This window comes from Bison bison, unplaced genomic scaffold (assembly GCF_000754665.1).
Source record: "Bison bison bison isolate TAMUID 2011002044 unplaced genomic scaffold, Bison_UMD1.0 scf7180017864384, whole genome shotgun sequence".
Classification (NCBI taxonomy): Eukaryota; Metazoa; Chordata; class Mammalia; order Artiodactyla; family Bovidae; genus Bison; species Bison bison.
Window position 1 is genome coordinate 8,377,933 of NW_011494956.1, and position 18,775 is coordinate 8,396,707.

An 18,775-nucleotide genomic window follows, 5' to 3' on the forward strand; every position below is an offset into this window, starting at 1 on the left:
GACCAACTCAATGGACATGAGTTTGAGCCAACTACAGGAGACGGTAAAGGACAGGGAAGCCTGGAGTGCTGCAGCCCATGGGGTCGCAAAGAGTCAGACATGACTGAGCGACTGAACACCACCATCCAAAAGCTAAATGAAAAACTGAAACAATGAAATTTCCTTGTTCTGCCCAGAAATCTAGCACCCATAATTTAAAAAGTATAAGAGTCAGTTAGAGCAATGGTGCCAGGAAACATAAAAACTTGCTATATGGGATGCAAACCAGACCCCACTGGTGGGGTGCACATTCCCAGTAATCATTCCAGATCCAGGTCAAAGACCATACCCCGGTGGAATCTTCCTCCCTGAGCAGATGTTTTGCTCAGTGATGCCAAAAAAAGTCATTCAACACTCTGTGAATGCCATTTTGCATGTTGTATTTTCTGTCCACCACACCTGCATCAAGGACTAAGCATCTGGGGATGTTAGAAACAACTTTTGTCAGATTATCGCTGAATACTGACTGTCCAACACACTGCTTACCTATAGTTGGTGCTCAACGAACATTTGTTACATGAATGAAAGAGTAGAAGATCATTAAAATCCTACCAATAAAACCAGGGGAATCATTTGCTCAGCACTTTTTCTCCTTTAGCCTCACAGAAATGAACTGGATTCATCTATTCACTGTCTGCTTACATCCTCTTGAAAAGTGAAGTCGCTCAGTCCTGTCTGATTCTTTGTGACCCCATGGACCGTAGCCTACCAGGCTCCTCCATCCATGGGATTTTCCAGGCAAGAATACTGGAGTGGGTTGCCATTTCCTTCTCCAGGGGATCTTCCCGACCCAGGGATTGAACCCAGGTCTCCCACATTGTAGGAATTCGCTTTACTGTCTGAGCCACCAGGGAAGTCCTACGTCGTCTTGAGTAATTGCCATCACAAACCTAGCCAGTACTATTTGTGATGGCAATTACATCACAAATAGTACTGGCTAGGTTTTTTATTTTCTGGCCTAGTTTTATTTCCTACTGATGAAATGATTATACCTTATATGAAATCACACTCATTTTACCTTCCTTCTCTATTCTATCTATAAAACTCTCCCAGCTGATTTTAACCAATACTTTAAATTATTTTCAATAAGCAGTCTGTAGAAGACCTGGCTTCTCTAGACTTCTTCAGGCACTGTAAATATATGTAGAAAGAGTTAACATAAAATGACTCTCAAGGACTTCCCTGGTGGTCCAGTGGTTAAGACTCTACGCTTCCAACACAGGGGACCCAGGTTCAATCCCTGGTCGGGGAACTAAGACCCCCCATGCTGCATGGTGCAGCCAAAAAAAATTTTTTAGGGACCTCCCTGGTGGTCCAGTTGCTAAGACTCCACACTCCCAATGCAGAGGACCTGAGTTCAATCCCTGGTCAGCGAACTAGATCCCACATGCTGCAACTAACACCCGGTACAGCCAAATAAATAATTTTAAAAAACTTTTTAAAATTAAGTTAAAATGACTCTCAGTTCAATTAAATTAAGTAAATCATTTGGGATTGCTCAGTATTCAATACTATGTTAAGCATCATAAGAGATGTAAAAGAAATAATTCTCTGTACTCAAAAAGTTTACATTCATTCATTTGTTCATTCAGCCAATAATTACTGAAGACCAACTATGCACTTTGCCCAGTGCTAAGCACGAAGAAAAGCATCAAGACATCAAATCTCTGATCTGGGCATTCCAGGAGCTTATACACAAGTCAAGGAGGGTGAAAAAACACAGCAATGTTAGTGTTACACATATAATCAATAGCACTCATCAGGAAAAAAATGTTAAAAACATTATAAATGATGTTAAGATCACTTTTAAGATGTCCCGAGAGATGTCACTAGGTAGACGGCATGGTTGTGGTCTGGACACAAAGAATTAAGAGGGAGAGGTTTTTGTGTACCCCAACGATCCAGAGAGTGTTTCAGGGAGAAATGAGAATTGGGGACAGGCAATATGTTATCTCAGGTACAACAGAATGAAGTTGATCAATAGTAACTTACCGTTTACATTCCCTCTTCCCACACCCTCCATCATTTCACTACCACCAGGTGGACTTGAAAGGATTCAAGGTCTTAAAGAGGGGACACCACACGGACTACGGATGAAGTGGAGATTCAGACGCTTCTGCAGACGGCAGCAGAGGGCCAGCCACACCCAGGGACTAAGCAGGAACTGAGGTCCCAGCAGAAGCCAGTGACAGAGCAGCACAGCCCTGAACGAAACTCCTTACGCTCATACCCATGAAATTTCTGAAAACTAAATACCACCCAGGGAAGACAACCGAGTTCAGTTTGAAATGACTGAATTTTACCCTGTACAACTAAAAACGTCTTCCTCTATACGGGTACTGATGACAGAGACTGTGTAGAAAAATAACAACATTTCTTACACAAACAAAATTTTGAGGCTTGGGAATTAATATTCTGCTACAGAGGTTCTTAACATCAAATATAATACAAGGTAGTATATCATTACATTCCAAAATGAGCCTCAAAGACAAAGATGGTATGGCTAGAATGTAGTGTGTACATACTAAACACCACATCCAAGCAGTTTTTTTAAGCAGGTCTTACGTTTACTTATATGGTTCCATTTCCGGTGCTCTTCAGTCCTTTGTATAGATCCGTATTTCTGTATTGCCATGTGGTATCATTTTCTTTCTGCCTGATGGACTTCCTGTAACATTTCTTATAGTGCAAGTCTGCTGGTGACGGAGTTTTTCAATTTTTACATGTTTGAAAAGTCTAATTCATCTTTGTTTTTGAAATATATTTTTGTTAAGTATGGAATGGTAGGTTAGGGACTTCCCTGGCTGTCCAGTGGTTAAGACTCTATGCTTTCAATGCAAGGGGTGGGTTCAATCCCTTGCTGGAGAACTAGAATTCCACATACTGTATAGTGTGACCAAAAAAAAAAAATTATAGGTCAAAGGTTTTTCTTCCAGTGCTTTAATGATGGTCCTCCACTGTCTTGTATACTTTTGTTTTCAACAAGAAATTTCTATCATCTTTATCTGTCTTCCTCTATATGTCATATGCCTTTGTTCTTTGGTATCTCTTAAGATTGTTATCACTGCTTTTGAACAATTTAATTGTAATGTGCTTTGATATAATCTTCCTTACACATCTTTTGCTGGGGTTAATTGAGCTTCTTGGATCTGTAGGATTACACTTTTCATCAAATCTGGAAATTTTTTAACCATGATTTCTTCAAATATTTTTCCTGTTCTCCCTCATCTTTCAGGGACTCTAAATACATGTATATTAGGTGACTGGAACTTGTCTCACAAATCACTGATATTGTAATTTTTTTTTTTTTGTAATTCTTTTCTCTATTTTATTCTGGATAGTTTCTAATGCCCTGGCTTCAAAGTCACTATTCTTTTCTTCTACACTGTCTAATCTGCCCTTAAACCAATCTACCATATTGCTCATCTCAGATGTTATAATTTTCTGTCTAGAAGTTCAATATGGGTCTATTAAAATATTTTCCAGGTCTCCATATGGAATCTAACAATCCTTTTATTGTCATTGTCTGATAATCATAATACCTGTCTCAGTTTCCAGATCAGTTTTGTTTGATAGACTTCTCTCATTATGGGTCATTATTTTCCTGCTTCTTTGCATGCCTGGTACATTTTGATTGGATGAGACACTGTAAAATTTACTTTGTTGAGTAACTGATATTCTTGCATCCCTATAATTATTCTTAACTTTTTACTGTGATTAAAAAGACTGAACATTAAAACTTCCATTTTAACCACTTTTAAGTTTACAGTTCAGTAAACTAAGTATATTCACATTGTCATACAACTGATCTTTAAAATTTTTGATCTTGAAAAAGTGAAACTCTATACCTACAAAATATTAGCACTCCCCTCGCCCAAGCCCTTAGCAATTATCTTTCTACTTCCTGTTTTTATGGCTTTGATTAATTTAAATACTTCATATGAATGGAGTCGTATAGTATTTGTCCTTTTGTTATTTCACTTAGCATAATGTCCTTGAGGTTCACCCATGTTGCAGCATGTGACAGGACTTCCTTATTTTTTTAAGGTGCATGTTATTTCATTGTATATATATCACATAGTCTTTATCCATTCACCTCTTGAGGGACATTTGGGTTGCTTCCGTCTCTTGGCTAGTGTAAATAATGTTGCAATGAACATGAAAGTGAAAGTGAAAGTCGCTCAGTCGTGTCCAGCTCTTTGGGACCCCATGGGCTATACAGTCCATGGAATTCTCCAGGCCAGAATACTGGAGTGGGTAGTCTTTCCCTTCTCCAGGGGATCTTCCCAACCTAGGGATCAAACCCAGGTCTCTGACATTGCAGGTTGATTCTTGACCAGCTGAGCCACAAGGGAAGCCCAAGAATACTGGAGGGGTAGCCTAATCCTTCTTCAGCGGATCTTCCTGACCCAGGAATCCAACTGGGGTCTACTGTATTGCAGGTGGATTCTTTACCAACTGAGCTATCAGGAAAGCCCTGCGATGAACATAGGCGTGCAAATATATCTCTTTGAGGTATTGCTTTAAATTATTTTCAATATACACCCAGAAGTGGGGTTACTGGATCATATGATAATTCTATTTTTTATTTTCTGAGGAAGCATACTGTTTTCCATAATAGCTCCATCATTTTATATTCCCACCAGCAGTGCACAAAGTTTCAATTTCACCACACCCATGACCACACTTGTTCCTTTGATATTAGCCATTCTAATGAGTGTGAGGTGATTTTATGGGTTTAATTTACATTTCTCTTATGAATAGTAATATTGAATATCTTTTTATATGCTTATTGGCCACGTGGGTATATTCTTTGGAGAATTGCTAATGCAAGTCCTTTGCTCATTTTTAACAGGGTTATAGGCATACTTCATTTTATTGTGCTTTGCTTTATTGCACTTCACAGATATTGCTTTTTTTTTTTTTACACATTGAAGGTTTGTGGCAACCATTCATTGTCAGATGATTAGCAATTTTTAGCAACAGAGTATTTTTAAAATTAATTATATACATTGGGACATAATGCTATGCACACTTAATAAACTATAGTATAGTATAAACATAACTTTTACGTGCACTGAGAAATTTAAAAATTCATATGACTTACTTTATTGCAATATCTGCTTTCTCATGGTGGTCTGGAACCAAACCCACAATATTTCCAAGGTATGCCTGTACCTTGCAGAAGTCCCCTATATGTTTTATAGGGAAATGATATTAAACTTGTGTCAGCTATATTATTTGCAAATATTTTCTTCCATTCCATAGTTGCCTTTTCTGATGACTGTTTCCTTTGATACACAGAAGTTTTAATGTTTGATGTAGTCCCACCTGTCTACTTTTGCTTTTGTTGTCATATTCAACAAATCATCACCAAATGTAATGTCCTGAAGCTATTCCTCTATGTATTTTTCTAGGAGTTTTGCAATTTTAGGTATTACTTTTAGGTCTTTGATGTACTTTAATTTCTATATATTGTATTAGGAGAGTCTAACTTCATTTTTTCTGCATGTAGATATCCAGTTTTCCTAACACCAGTTATTAAAGAGACTGTCTTCTCCCTGTTGTGTAGTCTTGGGACCCTTATCAAAAATCATTTGGCCAGATACACAAGGGTGAATTCCTGGGCTCTCTATTCTGGCCCATTGGTCTATATTCCAGTATAGTACCATTTTGATTATTACTGTTTTGTAGTAAGTTTTGAAATTGGGAAATGTGAGTCTTACAACCTTGTCCTCCTTTTTCAAGGTTGTTTTGGCTACTTAGTACTCACTGAGATCTCATTTAACTTTTTTTTCTTTTTTTTCTATTTCAGAAAAAAAAAAAAAAGAAAGCCCTATAACCACTCTTGATCTTTGTTCTCAAATGCAGAAAAGTCCTTGGGAAGGGTTTGATCCTTTGGAGGTCTTATGTTTAAGCTCTGGTAGGCAGGACAAAGCAGAGTTTAGTCTTGGGCTGTGGTTCCCCAGCAGGAGATGATTATGTTCCCTAGAGGACATCTGGCAATGTCTAGAGACATTTCTGACTCTCATGAGTGAAGAGGTGTTATGGGCATCTAGTGTGTTGAGACCAGAGATGCTCCTAAATACCATACCATGCACAGCAGATCCCCTTGTAACAAAGAGTTACCCAGTGCAAAATTTCCATGGTGCTGAGGCTGAGAAATCATGCTCTAAGGGCTAATGATTCCCCACTATTAATACTGAGGTAAAATGCTTCTGCATATTCTACCCAATACCCTTTTGGACTATTTAAATTTACAAATACTCATTTATATATACATACCTAGGTACATGTATGATTATTTAATGGAGTGATGGCATAGATTTTAAATATTCTTTTAATAGCTACATAAAACAGAAAAGGCAAATGAAAACAATGACCTAACATCCTCAACCCATCAGGCTGCCAAAAATAAAACTGACAGAGACACCACATTCTGGAGAGAATATAAGAGATCAGTTACTCCTGCTGCCATACTGCTCTCCAAAGTAGTATATCTAAAAGAGGTGAAGATACGCATATTCTATGACCCACAATTCTACTTCTAGTAATTCATCCCAGAGGAAATCTTGTATAAATAAGTCAAAATATAGGTAAAAGCACACCATTATTTATAGTATCAAAAAACTGGAAACAACCTGAATGTCTATCATCAGAAGACTAGATAATTTTAGAATATTCATTTAGTGAAATACTCCACAACAAGTTAAAATGAAGTAGTTATCTGTATTAATATGAAAAAAATCATGGACACATGTTAAATGAGAAAGCTGTATAGCAAATATTTGTAAAAAGTTTCAAGTACTTTATATTATTAATGAAAAGTGTTCATGGAAAAATAGTAAGATGGACAGAAAGAATAACTAACACATGCCAATTTCAGATGAGGAAAGGGATTAAATGGGAGAGGGCCTTCAATCATATCATTAGTGTTTTATTTCTTACAGAAAATGAAGAGCTGATATATACAAATTGCTGACATTTCTTAAATCAGGGTAGAGAAAATGAGCATATATTATATTATTCTATTCTTCTGCATGCTTTATTTTATAATTAAAATTATTAAATAAAATTTGAACAGAATAATATTACATTAGGGAACATTCTACAACCATATGTATACAGTGGTCCTGCTTTCCATCTTACTTAATCATCCTTTTTATTTGGTCTTAAGAAAATATAGTAGAAAGCTTGTTTTCAGACTAAATTATATAGCAACTTCTCTAAGCTAACATTTAAATTTGGAAATAAGAGGAAATGCTTAAGAATGTCAGGATTTTGTTTTTCAGTTCAGTTGCTCAGTTGTCCGACTCTTTGTGATCCCAAAGATCGGATCCCAAAGATCGCAGCACACCAGGCCTCCCTGTCCATCACCAACTGCCAGAGCCTACCCAAACCCATGTCCATTGAGTCGGTGATGCCCTCCAACCATCTCATCCTCAAAGTTTAAATAAAAAACATCTGGAATGAAAGGCTAAATGATGAATGGGGGTTATAACAGCAGATCTGCGTGGACACAGGAAAGCACAAACATGGAACAGTGTAATTTATTTTTTACAGTTGATATTATGCACACATTAAGAGAATTTACTGCCAGGCACTTGATATAAATTATCTCTAATCCTTAAAACAACCTCCCAAAGTAGTGGTTACATCCATTTTTACTGATAAAGAAACTCAAGCTCTCTAAGGTTAAGAAACTTGTCCAATACCACTCAGCTGGTGAGCACTAGAGTCATATAATTCAAACAAGTGACAAGGTCCATGTTTCCACTGTTCCATATAAGGCTGGGCCCAGGAAGGTATGCTAGACCTGCCCCAGGGTAATTTAATCATTCTGCTTACAGAGTTAGTCTGACCCTACCCAACTTCCGCAATCTTGGAAAATTTTACTTAATTCTAGTATCTTAAAATAACTTAAATAGGCTGATTCCATGTTTTTTTGTTTGCATGTTTTAATGTGACAGGTTTTTCCTTAACTCTGTTTATTCAGTTAGTATAAGCATCCCAGGCAAATTTACTAGAGATTTTATTCTTAGCTAATAATAATGACCTCAACTTTGTGAAAGAAAAAATAAGTATGAAACTGATTCTTCATAGTGGCCTAAAAGCAAAGACTAAAGAAAACCACCAACATGTCCCACATGTAAGAGAATTAAGTCTTACACACTTCCTAACTCATAAAGCACTTTCACATATGACCTTCAAGTCTCACATCAACCCAGTGAGTTAAGCAAAACTGAAAATATTATTATCATGATTATATATACATACACACACACTATAATAGTATTGGGTTGACCAAAAAGTTCACTCAGATTTTTCTGCAATATCTTATGGAAAAAGGTTTTTGGCCAACCCAATATTATGTTTCCTCATATTATTTTATTCTCATTTTACATGAGAATAAAACAAGTAAACAGGTAAGGTAAACCTACACAGCCTAGGTCATCCACTGGTGTCAAAGATGGTACTATTTTCATTGTGCCTGGGGCCCAGGCCCATGTTCCATGAGGAGTTGGGGGAGGGAAGGGAGGCTCCCGAGGGAGGGGAGATATATATATCTACATATACATACACACACACACACACACATATATACACATACAGTGTTACGACTGATTCACACTGCTGTACCACAGAAACCAATACAACATTGTAAGGCAATTTTCCTCCAATTAAAAAATAAAATAAACCATATCGCCCCTTGCATCATATCTGCTAAGGGTATTATAAAATCCTTCTAATTAGCAATAAACTTTTTTTAAAAAATCACCTTATTCTTTCAAATTTATTTTTACATGGGCTCTAGTATATATCACATGTACATTAAGTAGCACTTGAATATATTAATAAGTTAAAAATGTATACCTTGAAAGTGTATACATTTTTTTTTAACTGATGGGAGTAGAACAATTGAAAAAAGCCTATGTTCACCTGAAACGAACCCAACATTGTAAGTCAATTATAGTACATATAAAATAAAAATGTAAAGAAAAAAGAAATAGAAAAAAAGCCTAAAGGCCACTACTCCAAGGAAAAAGCACTCAACCTTCTACCTCCGCTGGAATAGATAAAAGGATAATTTCTCTTCATTTGCTCCTACTAGTTAATGACAGCATGGCTTCTATCCTGCAAGGCTGAGAACTAAGTCAGAAACTTTTGGAAGGAAAGAAAAAGAAGGAACTATAGAAACCTCAATGCTAAAGAAGAATGCCATCAGAAAAGGCCAGCAAACTTTTATCATTCTCAAAGCAATTCAGGCCCAGGCACACTGGATATTAGAGATTAAAATCAGCACTTAGAAGAAAAAAACGGGCATCAGGCAGTCAGTGGAATATATTCAGGAGTTCAAGATGCATGCAGTGCATGCCTAACCCAAATACAGTTCCCTCTTCATCGGCTCGTATTACTTATTACTAGGGTCCTTAGCAATAGGGGCTTTTATAGCATTGACCAGTAAAGCAGCATGAACAGGGACTTTTAAATGGCTAGATAAGGCCGCACCATTAGCAACATTTGTAGCTACGCAAAGTAACATAATAAGGGTAATCAAATATCATGCTTTGGGTGGTAAGCTGATCTAAACTGGGGATCATAAAGGAATGTTATCCCCTTCCTCCACAAGAACACAATTGAACACTTGGCTTGTTCATTATGAAAGGACTGGCAGGAGGGCACAGCCTTTGTTGGACTCTGGGCATAATACAGGAAAGAGAATTCAATTCTGGCTCCTGAGAAAGCCTTCAAGAGTTGGTGACTCTTTTTTTTTTTTTTTAAAGAATTATGTGGAATTTGTCCATGGCACTCAGTCTCCAGAGTTAATTGGTCATAATGTGTTTGTCTCTCTAGTAAGAGCCAGAGTCACCCTATTCTATGATGACTAAGAATAAACAGTTGACTGCTTCACAGAGCTAAACAGATAAGTCTTAACTTTCTACTTCAGTGTGAGACCTCAGGTCACTGCACAAAGGAAACACACTTAACTTTTTAAAAGCTGGTCTCTCTTTAGAAAACTCAAGAGTCTTTCATTCTCTGGCAATAAGATCGATGCAAATTGCCAGTGATACCAGTATCTAGGTTTCCTCAACATGTATCATTCAAGAGCATCTCAGTGTTACAGGGCTGGGAACTGTACATTTCCTGCTTTACTGAGAAAAAGAGCTAAACCAAGGCAGCTACAGACACCAAGACTATGTGGGGTAAAGATACGTAGATTCTTCAGCCAATTTCAGAAACCATTAAAAAGGCTCACTGAAAGGCAAACTGTTTTTCTAGAATTTGCACACAGTTTATAGGAAGCCCTTTCTGAAAGCCTACAGTCTCTTCTCAAATTCAGTGAAACAGTGAAAATAAGCTTTGAAGCAGAAGCACTATCTCCCAAAAGTAATGATAAAGAATTAATTTCAAATAAGATGTCTTCCTCAGACTCCAGGTGGATGTATATAATTGTGTCATAGCCCTAGAATCTACAATATCCTCTATTGGTATTTGTTTTATATATCTGTAGGAATTCTTTAGGAAAAAAAGAGGAGTTTTGCTTCTACATGACTAAACTATAGACTACAAGTGTTGTTTCATCAGAATGAAAGAATCAGGCTTCAAAGCAATAATACATATACATTCTAGATGACACAAAAAGAGAATATTCAGTCATTTTAGCATTTTCCTAAAATTGCAGGTATCTTTCTAAAGGGAAAATTAATGCCAAAACAAAAATTATGAATTTAACTTTTTATCAAACCCTGAATAAACCAGAACAGTCCTTTCTTACCCAACAAATATTGCTTAAGAAAGAAATAATTTTTAAGACAGAAAGATTAAGAGAATTAAAAATTATGTGACCCTCACATCATGGTCACTGTGCATTGATTATGCAGAGTTACCTAGACTCCCAAAGCAAGAATGCACTAAAACCAACAAACATGAGGAGGTTTATCTCAATTTAACAATCTCATTTTTAAAAAGCAGCTCTAGAATCTGAGGCTGTATTTTCCTATTAACATAAGGAAAAATTTGCATACCTGTTTCTGTTGGTGTGATCACCTGAGATTTGGACATCCAAGAGAACAATTCAGAAAATTCAAAATTCAGTCACTTTAAACTATGTCTATTTTCAAATAATCTTCTGTCAAAGTCAGTATCTGACCAAAGAAAACAAGCAACTAACTCCACACTTAAGTATTCTGCCTACTACTATAGATTTCAATCTCAAAAAACAATTGGTCTCAAGCAGTAAGGTCAATTTGCATTGGGTGTGGTTTGGAACTATAAAAAAAAAAAAAAAAAAAAGGCAAAAATGTGAATGTCATCATCTTATCTGTTTGATTATGACTGTACAGCTTAAAATGTACCACGATATTCACCATATACATATTTAAGTACATATATATGTCAGGATACTCACCTTTTAGATTCTACTAAACAGGTAGAAGAAGGAAGAAGTTCCTACGACATGGGACTGTCTGCCCTATGAGGTCTTACATGAATTTTATAAATATTCCTTTGCCACTGTAGCTTTCCTTCCCCATGTGAAAAATCATTAAGATTTCACATACACTGAGATTCATAAAATGATAAGGAAACTGTGTTAAACTTTAAAAATTGAAACAACAACAAAACCCTACAGCCTACTGAGTTTTTTTAAAAAAATATAGTCACTGGACTAACTTCAATCAAATGTACAGCATTATCTTTGAAGAGTAAATAGAAACATTACATAGAATGAAACAGTGTTAAAGCTGGAAAGTGCCCTCAAGGGTTATAATTCAACTCTACTTTTTAAGTGAGCGAAAGTTTACTCATAAAGTCTATAATACATTTTCACTAAATGGTTAGTTCTCTGAAGACAAAGTCTGAAACACCTTTTATGATGGCTCCATAAAAGTAAAGAATGGAGCAAAACTGCTTCATAAAGTGAAAGAAAAAGTTGTTACAAGCCAGTTTTTAAAAAGAAAGTACCTACTGTATGATTCCATTTATATGAAATTTTAGAAAACGCAAACTAATTGATGGTAACAGAAGGTAGATCAATAGTTGCCTGGAACAGGGGAGGAAGGAGGGATGGACTGCAAAGGGACAGGAGGAAACTTTAAGGAGTGATGAAAATGTTCTGCATCGTGACTGTGCTGATGATTTTAAGGGTGTATGCTGCTGCTGCTGCTAAGTCGCTTCAGTCGTGTCCAACTCTGTGCGACCCCATAGATGGCAGCTCACCAGGCTCCCCCGTCCCTGGGATTCTCCAGGCAAGAACACTGGAGTGGGTTGCCATTTCTTTCTCCAATGCATGAAAGTGAAAAGTGAAAGTGAAGTCGCTCAGTCGTGCCCGACTCTTAGCAACCCCATGGACTGCAGCCTTCCAGGCTCCTCTGTCCATGGGATTTTCCAGACAAGAGTACTGGAGTGGGGTGTATACTCTGTCACAACACACCAAGGACTTCCCTGGGGGTCCAGTGATTGGGGATCCGCATGCTAGTGAGGGGGTTGTGGGGGGGGGTATGTGGTTGCATGCTCAGTCGTGTCCAACTCTCTGCGTTTCCATGGACTGTAGCCCATCAGGCTGCTCTGTCCATGGAATTTTCCAGGAAGGAATACTGGAGTGGGTTGCCATTTCCTTCTCCAGGGGATCTTCCCAACCCAGGGATCAAACCTGCGCCTCTTGTGTCTCCTGCATTAGCAGTGGATTCTTTACCATTGCGCCACCTGGGACCCTAGTGCGGGGGACATGGGTTTAATCCCTGGTCGGGGAAGATTCCACATGTCACAGAACAGGGCAGATGAGCCCCTATGCCACAACTACTGAAACCAGTGTACTCTAGAGCCTGTGAGCCACAACAAGAGAAGCCACAACAATGAGAAGTCCACGCAACACCTAGAGAGGAGACCCCTGCTCACTGTGACTAGAGAAAGCCTGCTTGCAGCAATGAAGATCCAGCACATCCAAAAAGAAAAAGTCCACTTTAAATGGGTACAGCCCATTACACCTAACTTACCCTTCAATGATGGCTAAAAATACACATACATAGATTTAAATATTTGAAAGGTACCTGTAATGAAGAAAGGCTTTCTCTCGCTCTGTATGGCCACAAGATGGTAGAACTAGATCCATCAAGCCGAAATACCAAGAAACAAATTCCATATCAACATAAGGAAACATATCCTAGCCAAGTGCTCCACAACCAACCTGGGCTGTCTCTGGAACATTGGGGGTCTCCTCACTGAGTCTGCTCCAATTTAGGCTCAAAGTACATTTTGGGCAGATGTTGTTGTTTTGGGGTTTCTTACATAGAAAATTGGATGAAGTGACCATTAAAGTTTTTTGCACTGAAAGTTCCATTATTTCAAGGATGATTATTCATGAATAGATGTTTGTGACCCTGTGGCTGTGGTGTGGAATTCTGCCCACCTCTTGACTAGGCCATTTATTTGCCATGTCTTATTTCCCCCAAAGACTTTACTTCTCAGGAGAAGTCATTATCCGCCCAACACATCCTCTTAAAAAAAAAAAAAAGAATTCTGTGTATTTTCTGATTTTTGAAAAGAAATCTATAAAATGAAATATTTGTAAAATGAAAAAATTTAAGTTGCACTCAAGCACACTATTTAGAAACAACTAGAACCAATGGATAGCTCCTCTAGGCCCTCCTGCGCCCGCGCAGCCACCGCTCCTTGGACGTGGGGTTGCTCCTCCTGGCTGCCGCCCTGGCCTCGGGCATGGGGTAGCTCTTCCCGACCGCCGCCCCTGGCCTCGGGCTTGGGGGCGTTGGGTTGCTCCTTAGGGCTGCTGCCCCTGACCTCAGACGCAGGCTTCAGCAATACGTGAACCGTGAACTTCGTGATGTTCAAGCTGGTTTTAGAAAAGGCAGAGGAACCAGAGATCGAATTGTCAACATCCGCTGGATCATGGAAAAAGCAAGAGAATTCCAGAAAAACATCTATTTCTGCTTTATTGATTATGCCAAAGCCTTGGACTGTGTGGATCACAATAAACTGTGGAAAATTCTCGAAGAGATGGGAATACCAGACCACCTGACCTGCCTCTTGAGAAACCTATATGCAGGTCAGGAAGCAACAGTTAGAACTGGACATGGAACAACAGACTGGTTCCAAATAGGAAAAGGAGTACGTCAAGGCTGTATATTGTCACCCTGCTTATTTAACTTCTATGCAGAGTACATCATGAGAAACGCTGGGCTGGAAGAAACACAAGCTGGAATCAAGATTGCCGGGAGAAATATCAATAACCTCAGATATGCAGATGACCCACCCTTATGGCAGAAAGTGAAGAGGAACTCAAAAGCCTCTTGATGAAAGTGAAAGAGGAGACTGAAAAAGTTGGCTTAAAGCTCAACATTCAGAAAACAAAGATCATGGCATCTGGTCCCATCACTTCATGGGAAATAGATGGGGAAACAGTGTCAGACTTTATTTTGGGGGGCTCCAAAATCACTGCAGATGGTGACTGCAGCCATGAAATTAAAAGACGCTTACTCCTTGGAAGGAAAGTTATGACCAACCTAGACAGCATATTGAAAAGCAGAGACATTACTTTGCCAACAAAGGTCTGTCTAGTCAAGGCTATGGTTTTTCCTGTGGTCATGTATGGATGTGAGAGTTGGACTGTGAAGAAGGCTGAGCGCCGAAGAATTGATGCTTTAGAACTGTGGTGTTGGAGAAGACTCTTGAGAGTCCCTTGGACTGTAAGGAGATCCAACCAGTCCATTCTGAAGGAGATCAGCCCTGGGATTTCTTTGGAAGGAATGATGCTAAAGCTGAAACTCCAGTACTTTGGCCACCTCATGAGAAGAGTTGACTCATTGGAAAAGACTCTGATGCTGGGAGGGATTGGGGGCAGGAAGAGAAGGGGACAACAGAGGATGAGATGGCTGGATGGCATCACTGACTTGATGGACATGAGTCTGAGTGAACTCCGGGAGTTGGTGATGGACAGGGAGGCCTGGTGTGCTGCGATCCATGGGGTCGCAAAGAGTCGGACACAACTGAGTGACTGAACTGAACTGAGAGCCAATGGGTTATGAATTTCCAGTCTTTTGTCTACACACATGTGCAAGGATGCATTTTTTTTTTTACAAAGTTGGTATATTTCAGTACATAGTTAATTCTATTAAGAAGTTTTCCATATAGTTAAGCATTTTTTTGAAACGTGCCTTTACGGCTTCATAACGGTCCACATCATGACTATACCATGATTTATTTAAGCACTCATGTTGGTTAGGCAAGGTTGTTCCCAATGTTTTACATTTAGAAATAATGTTTTGACATCCTTTAACACAGAGAATGAATAGGGAATAAGAGAACTACAGCCCTGAATCCAACTTTTCTAACATTTTATCCATTTCATTTTGCTACAAGAAATTTCACTTTACACTCAGCTAAGAAAGTGTTGTGGTAGACAGTTAAAATATGTGGTATGGGGATTGCCATCTTTGCTGACAACAGTTTCTTTTTTTGTTTTTGAGTACACTACTATGAACCTCAACCAAAGTTCCAGAGAAAATATAAAATACACTAATTTGATCTCAATAAAAAAAATATGTAGAAACGGATGTGGTGCCAAGTCATCAATCAGGGTCAAGTGCCTGGTACAGTTTTAACAACTTGTGAGTATTCGAGGCAAAGGGGTTGTTTGAACCCTTAAAATATTCAATAAATATTGAGAAATAATCTGACTCAAAGTTGCTTTTTAACTCAAACTATCAAATAAAGCAAGAATATTTAGAAAAGAATTTACCATTTTGTGCTTAAATGCACATTCAGGGCAGGAGAGATTTTTTTAAATCTCTGTAAACCCACATGGGGCTTCACGTGGCTCAGGGATAAAGAACCTGCCTGCCAATGCAGAAGACTGAGTTTGATCCCTGGGTTGGGAAGATCCTCTAGAGAAGGGAATGGTAACCCACTCCAGTATTCTTGCCTGGAGAATTCCATGGACAGAGGAGACTGGCAGGCTACAGTATATGGGGTTGCAAAGAGTTGGACACAACTTGGCAACTAAACAACAACAACAAACCCACATACCTTTGCTTGGGAATTTGTTCAAAAGAAGTATTTTTACCACAATTATATGAATTTTTCTCTATTTTAAAAACAGTCCATTTCTCAAACTTCTAAAGCATCAGGGTAGTGATTACCCTTGACAGTAGTAACCACTAAAAGGAAGCAGAAAGCTTTCTGGGGTGCTGGTAACAATTCTGGTTTCTTGATATAGATGCTGATTTCATGGGAGTATCATTTTGTAAAAATTCATCGTTACACATTTACCATATGTGTATTTTTCTGCACACATGTATCATTGAATATTCAAAAACAGACCCCCTTTGTAGTCTATTCCCTTACCCCCAGTATACTGCTAAGTACTGACTGAACATGATTTAATATATTCAGTAAAGGAGAATTGGAAACTTCATCTCTAACAATCCCAGTTTTCCTCACCTACTCTTGACATTCTTAGCAATGTTCTCTTTGTTAACAACATTGTAAGGAAACAGTAAGTATGCACATCTTGCAGAATTGGGGTGTACAGACAATACAATTGCAACTGTTTAAGTTTTACTTCTTCAAATCCATAAGTAGTTTTGGGTACTGACTATGTCCAAGACATGACAGGCTTTTTCAGTGCTGAACAGGAACTTATAGAGGAAGATATCCAGAGAAGAACTCAAAAAAAGCCTTCGAAAGACTGGGAGATAACATGGATTCTTTTTATCATTTGAATTCAGCAACTGGGAAAAATGACTAGATATACTTTTCAGCACCTTGGAAAGTGTTTCTTAGAATGAGTAGGTATCAAAATTTGCCATAAATATGTACTGTTACAGATAAATGGGCAAAAAGCTAGAAGGGCAAACTAGGAAATCAGTAGGGTACAATCAAAACTGCAGAAGCCTGAGAGTGAGTGGAATCAGTGGCCAAATGAAAGCCAATATCCTGGCTGAATGTCTGTGCCTATTTCACATCATCACCATTTTTTTCTGACTCTTAATGACCAGAAAAGCAGGCATTACCTCCTTTGTAACACACAGAGATAAGTGATGCTGCAGCTCTGCTTGACTGGACAAAAGTCCTGAAACACCCTTTCCCAAATTACTTGCATTAGAATCTGACCTTGAGATGATTTCAATTGAGAAAACGATCCAGTTCAGTCACATTTTTCTCCTGTGCATCAACATTAATGCCTGAAGCCCCGGTGTCAATGACAACTCCTACTGTCTTATTTGTCAGACAAAGGCAGACAATATGTCTTTGACAGGCAGAATAATACTCCCCCAAAGAGGCCCATCGTTAGTGGTAAAGAACCCACCTGCCAATGCAGGAGACATAAGAGACCCGGGTTCAAGTCTGGATTTGGGAGATCCCTTGGAGGAGGGCATGGCAACCCACTCCAGTATTCTTGTCTGGAGAATCCCATGGACAAAGGAGCCTGGTGGGCTATGGTCCATAGGATGGCAAAGAGACAGACACAACTGAAGTGACTGAGCACACACACAAAGAGGCCCACACCCTAATCCCCAGAACCTGTGAACTTGTTATCCTACATGGCAACATGTAACTCAGCAGAAGTGACTAAGGATATGCATGGGTTTTGCGAAAGGGTTGAGTATCTTGGATTATGTAGATAGGGCCAATCTAATCACCTGAATCATTAACAGCAGAGAACTTTCCCCTGCTGGGCTGAGAGAAGAAATAGGAAAAGGTGGAACAACTTCAATGAGTGAGAAGGGCTGCTGCCAGCTTTGAAAATGGAGGAAACAGATCACAGCCGAGGAATGCAGGTGGCTTCTAGACGCTGGGAATGGCCTTCAGTTTACATCCTGTAGAAAAACGGGGCTCTCAGGCTCACCACCTCAAGAAACTGAATTCCGCCAATACTCCGAATGAGCCATAGAAAGGATCTTCCTCTAGGGCCTCCATAGAGGAACACAGTATCTCCTGACGGCTCTTTGATGTTAGCCCAACGAGACCCATATTGGACTTCTGATCTACAGAACTATAAGATAATAAATTTGTGTTGTTTAAACTACTGAATGTGTGATATTCTGTTACAAGAGCAACAGAAAACTAAAACAAGCTTAGGCAGTTTTGTTCTTATCACCTAGGCCTTGGATTGTCCACAAGAGAGAACAGTTAGCATTTGGGGGAAGCAGAGCGAAAGGAAGAGTATATTTGGGGATAAGGGCCAACATCAGCTTTACAAATCTCCTAAAATTTTCCCTCCAGTAGGATATACACACCCACATATTGAAAGTCAAATATTCATGTTAGCCACTTAAAGAGAAAAACACAACAAAAATTCAAATATTCAATATTCTGCCAATAATGGTGAACAGAAATGCCTGTCTGGAGCTTGGAGATCCCTGCAGTAAACATTAAGCGCTACCCAGCAATTCAACATGATGGTTCTCATCAGCAGTCACAGGAACAACCAGTGGAGCTTATAGTAAATGCAGATTCCTGGATCTCCTCTCCAGAGATACTTATTCTGAAGTTTTAGAGTAGGGCCCAATAATCTGGATAGAATCAAAATGAAGAATTTCTGAATTTTATCATCTAACAAATGACTAATGTTGCTAAAACATTATCTACTTCTCCCACCAACCAGTGGCTAAGTCGCTTCAGTCGTGTCCAACTCTGTGCGACCCCATAGATGGCAGCCCACCAGGCTCCCCCATCCCTGGGATTCTCCAGGCAAGAATACTGGAGTGGGTTTCCATTT

General features: G+C 38.8%; 1 protein-coding gene and 1 non-coding gene across 2 annotated transcripts in view; one reads left to right on the forward strand and one right to left on the reverse strand.

Moving 5' to 3' along the window:
- The window catches only part of PLS1 (plastin 1), a 114,247-nt gene that overhangs the window by 82,447 nt on the left and 13,025 nt on the right, over nucleotides 1-18,775 (reverse strand). The gene's annotated exons all lie outside the window — the stretch shown is intronic.
- Nucleotides 1,219-1,291, forward strand: TRNAG-UCC. The gene has a single exon. It is a non-coding gene; the product is annotated as a tRNA-Gly (tRNA).